The following is a 5,514-nucleotide window of genomic DNA, read 5'->3' as shown; positions in this document are numbered from 1 at the left end:
TTTTTTAATGATTGCCATTCTAACTGGTGTGAGATGGTATCTCATTGTGGTTTTGATTTGCATTTCTCTGATGGCGAGTGATGATGAGCATTTTTTCATGTGTCTGTTGGCTGTATGAATGTCTTCTTTTGAGAAATGTCTGTTCATATCCTTTCCCCACTTTTTGATGGGGTTGTTTGTTTTTTTCTTGTATAAATTTTCTAAGATCAAAACAGATGTTGAAGAATACCTACTTTCAAATAACCTGTTGAGAAAATGCTAAGGGTTCTTTAAATAAAAATTTAAACTTTTTGGGGAGAGGCGGAGCAAGATGGCAAAAAAGAAAGCTCCACCGATTGTCTCCCCTCCCGACAAGGACACCAAGTTAATAACTATTACACAGAAAAAGACACATTCATAAGAACCAAAAATCAGGTGAGCACTCATGGTACCTGGTTTTAATTTTATATCGCTGAAAGAGGCACTGGTGAGATAGAAAAGACAACCGTGAATCACTGACCGCAGCCCTACTCTATCCCTGGCAGTGCTGTCCTGTTACAGCAGAAAGGAAAACCATACCAAACTCAGCTGATGCCTGCCCACAGAGAGAACATTTATTTAAACCAGGCCTAATTAGAGAGGAATTGCCAATTCCAGTGGTCTAAACTTGAGTGCCCGCAAACCACACCCCCGAAAGCCAAAGTACTCTCCATCTCTAAGTAAACTTAAAAGACAGTCTAGACCATAAGGACAGCAACTCTCATAGGCAAGTTCTAGGGCTGAACTAGGCACAGAGACAGTTGCCTGCTGCGGTGGGTGGGGGTCATGTGACCTACTGAGACACCAGCTGGGGCAGCCAAGGAAGTGCTGGCATCACCCCTCCCCTAAACCCAGGTTGCAGAGCTCGAGGCTCCAAAAGACAACCCTTCCTTCCACATGAGGAGCGGAGAGTAGAGAAAAGCATAGGAAGGAATTTTTCTTGCATCTAGGATGCCAGCCCGGCCACAGTAGGATAGGACACCAGTCAAAGTCATGAGGCCCCCATTCCAGGTCCCATTCCAGATGATATTTCCAGACACACCCTGGGCCAGAAGGGTAGCTGCTGACTTGAAAGGAACAACCTAGTCTGCCAGTATTTATTACCTGCTAACTGAAGAGCCCTTGGGCCCTGAATAACCAGCAGCAATACCCAGGTACTACATCAAGGGCCTTGGTGAGGCTCTGAGACTTGCTGGCTTCAGGTGAGACTCGGCACATTACCAGCTATGGTAGTTATGGGGCATAACTCTTGCTTGAGAAAAGCAAAGGTAAAAGTAAAAGAGAAGTTTGTCTTGCACCTTAGGTACCAACATCATCGCAGGGTGATAGAGCACCAAGCAACCTCTTGGGGTCCCTGATTCCAGGACTTGACTCTTGGATGGCATTTCTGGACCTTTTCTGAGCCAGAGGGGCACCCAATGCCCTGAAAGGTGAGTCCCAGGCCAGGCAGCATTCACCACAATCTGACTGAAGAGACCGTGGTCCTTAATGGAACATTGGTGGTGGTCTGGCAGTACTTCTTGTGGCCAGGAGTGGCAGTGACTACAAGGTGAGACTTCTCTGCCTTTGAAAAGGGGAGGGAAGAGTGGGAAGAAATGCATCTTGTGGTTTGAGTGTAAGCTCAGCTGCAATACAATACAATACTATGAAGACTTCTACATTTTTTGACTCTAGTCTCTGACTCCCAGGTAGCACTTCTGGAATGCCCTGGGGCCTGGGGGACCCTGTCAGCCTGAAGGCTGGCAGGTTCTGCCACCTACTGATTGTAGAGCCCCAGAGCCTTAAGCAAACATAGGCAGTAGCCAGGGAGTGGTTACAGCAGGCCTTGGGTGAGACGTAGTGTTATGCTGGCTTCAGGTCCGACCCAGTGCAGTCATAGTGGTGGTGAGTACAGGGCTACTTGTGTCACTATACCTCCAGCCTTAGGTGGCTCAGAAAAGACAGAGATTCTGTATGTTTGGGAGAAAGGGAAGGGAACAAGACTTCCTACCTGGTAATCGAGAGAATTTCCTCCAGATCTTGTCCAAGATCATCAAGGTGGTACCTCTACAAGTCTGCAAGAACCACAGCATTGCTAGGTGTGGGATGCCCCCTAAAACAGAAACAACTTAGGTTCACAACACCCAAGTCCTTTCAAATATCTGGAAAGCCTTCTCAAGATGGGTGGCTACAAATAAGCCCAGGCAGTAAAAGCTATGATAAATACCCAACTCTTCAATGCTCAGACACTAAAGAACACCTACTAGAATCAACATCATCCAGGAAAGCATGTCCTCACCAAATGAACTCAATAAAGCACCAGGAATCAATCCTGGAGAAACAGAGATATGTGACCTTTCAGATAGATAATTCAAAATAGTTGTGCTGAGGAAACTCAAAGAAATTCAAGATAACAAAGAGAAGAAATTCAGAATTCTATCAGATAAATTTAACAAAGATACTGAAGTCAGTAAAAAGAATCAAGCAGAAATTCTGCAGCTGAAAAGAGCAAATGGCATATTGAAGAACACATCAGGGTCCTTTAACAGCAGAATGGATCAAGCAGAAGAAATAATTAGTGAGCTTGAAGACAGGCTATTTTAAATATACATTCAAATGAGACATAAGAGAAAATAATAAATAATAATAAATAACACCAACAGGAGCTAGAAAATAGCCTCAAAAAGGCAAATCTATAATTGCATTTGCTGTAAAGAGAAGATAAAGAAAGAGATGGGGTAGAAAGTTTATTCAAAAGAATAACAACAGAGATCTCCCCAAACCTAGAAGAAGATATCAATATCTAAGTATAAGAAAGTTAGAGAGCACCAAGCAGATATAACCCAAAAAAGACCACCTCAAGGCATTTAATAGTCAAACTCCCTGAAGTCCAGGATAAAGTGTCCTAGAAGCAGCAAGAGAAGAGAAACAACATACAATAAAGCTCCAATACCCCGGCAGCAGACTTTTCAGTGGAAATCTTACAGGTCAGGAGAGAGTGGAATGATATCTTAAAAGTGCTGAAGAAAAAAAAAGAGAACACCTGTACTCTAGAATAGTATATCTGGTAAAAGTATCCTGCAAACATTAAGGAGAAGTACTTTCTCTGACAAAAAAAGCTAAGAGATTTCATTAATACTAGACCTGTCCTACAAAAAATGCTAAGGAGAGTAATTCCATGACACAAAAATGATACGAATGAGCGATAAATAATCAACTGAAGGTACAAAATTCACTGGTAATAGTGAGTAAATAGAAAAACACAGAATATTATAACACTGTAACTGTGGTGTGTAAACTACTGATATCCTAAATAGAAAGACTAAATGATGAACCAGTCAAAAACAATAACAGCAGAAACATTTCAGGACAGAGTCAGTACAATAAAATATAAATGTGTGGTGGTGGGCACCTGTAGTCCCAGCTACTCGGGAGGCTGAGGCAGGAGAATGGTGTGAACCTGGGAGGTGGAGCTTGCAGTGAGCCAAGATCATGCCACTGCACTCTAGCCTGGGCAACTCTGTCTCAAAAATAAATAAATAAATAAATAAATAAATAAATAAATAAATAAATAAATAAATAAAAATAGAAACAGCAAGAAGTTAAAAAGTAGGGAAACGATTTAAGACAAGTTTCTATTAGTTTTCTTTTTGCTAATTTCTTTTAGTAAGCAGTGTTGTTATCAGGTTAAAATAATGGGTTGTAAGACAGTACTTGCAAGTCTCCTGGTAACCTCAAACCAAAAAACATACAATGGATACACAAAACATAAAAAGCAAGAAACTAAATCATATCACCAGAGAAAAGCAACTTCACAAGAGGAAAACAGAAATGAAAAAAAAAAAAAAAAAAAAAAAAAAGAAGGAAGAGAAGACCACAACATAACCAGAAAACAAATAGCAAAATGGCGGGAATAAGTTATTTATCAGTAGTAACATTGAATGTTGGTGGACTAAAATCTCTCATCAAAAGACATAGACTGGCTGAATGGATTAAAAAAAAAATTGATCTGTTGCTACAAGAAACACACTTCACCTATAAAGACACATATAGACTGAAAATAAAGGGATGAAAACACAAGTTCCATGCCAATGGAAACCGAAAAAAGAACAGAAGTGACCAGAATTATACCAAACAAAATAGATTTTAAAACAAAAACTATAAGAAGAGACAAAAAAGATCACTATATAATGACAAGGAGGTCAACTCAGCAAGAGAATTTAACAATTTTAAATAAATATGAACCCAACATGGTAGCACCAAGATAGAAAAGGAAATATTATTAAAGAGAGAGATAGGACCCAATTTCAATACAATAGCAGCTAATGATTTTGACACCCCGCTTTCAGCACTGAACAGGTGTTCCAGAGAGAAAGTCAACAAAGAATTATCAGACTAAGTCTGCACTGTAGACCAAATGAAAATAACAGATATTTACAGAACATTTCATCCAATATACATGTGCAGAATACACAGTCTTTTCCTCAGCACATGATTCATTCTCAAGGATAAACCATACATTATATCATAAAATAAGTCTTAAAATGCTCAAAATAATGAAATGATATCAAGCATTTTTCTGACAATAATGGAATAAAACTAGAAATTAATAACAAGAGGAATTGTGGAAACTATGCAAATACATGGAAAGTACAATATGTTCCTGAATGAGCAGTGGGTCAATGAAGGCATTAAGAAAGAAATTGAAAATGTTACTGAAACAAATTGTAATGAAAATACAGCACACCAAAGCCTATGGATACAGCAAAAGCAATACTAACAGGGAAATTTATAGCTATAAGTGCCTACATCAAATGAGAGAAAAAGCTTCAAATAAACAATATAACAATTCATCTTAAATAACTAGAAAAGCAAAAGCAAACCAAATCCAAGATTAGCAGAGAAAAAATAAAGATCAGAGCAAAAATAAATTAAATTGCAATGAAACAGTAAAACAATACAAAATATTGGTGAAATCAAAAGTTCAATTTATGAAATGTTAAATAAAATATACAAACCTTTATCCAGGGTAAGTAAGAAAAAAAAGAGAAGATAAAAATAAGTAAAATTAGAAGTGAAAAAGGAGACATTACAACTGATACTACAGAAATTAAAAGGATTATTGGTGGCTACTATGGGCAATTATGTGCCAATAAATTGAAAAATCTAGATGGAATAAACAAATTCCTAGATACATACAACCTAACAAGGTTGAACCAGGAAGAAATGCAAAACCTAAACAGACCAATAGTGAGTAACAAAAAGGAAGCTGTAATGAAAAGTCTCCCTTTAAAGAAAAGTCTGGGACCTGATGGCATCACTGCTGAATTCTACCAAACATTAAAGAACTAACACCAATCCTACTCTAACTATTCCCAAAAATATAGGAGAGGGGAATACTTCTAAACACATTCTACAATGCCAGCATTACCCTGATATCAAAACCAGAAAACGACACATCAAAAGAAAGAAGAAAGAAAGAAAGAAAGAAAGAAAGAAAGAAAGAAAGAAAGAAAG

Source organism: Piliocolobus tephrosceles, chromosome 5 (genome assembly GCF_002776525.5).
Source record: "Piliocolobus tephrosceles isolate RC106 chromosome 5, ASM277652v3, whole genome shotgun sequence".
NCBI classification, from domain to species: Eukaryota; Metazoa; Chordata; class Mammalia; order Primates; family Cercopithecidae; genus Piliocolobus; species Piliocolobus tephrosceles.
The sequence above is the reverse complement of the archived record's forward strand: the minus strand, read 5'-3'. Positions refer to the sequence as shown.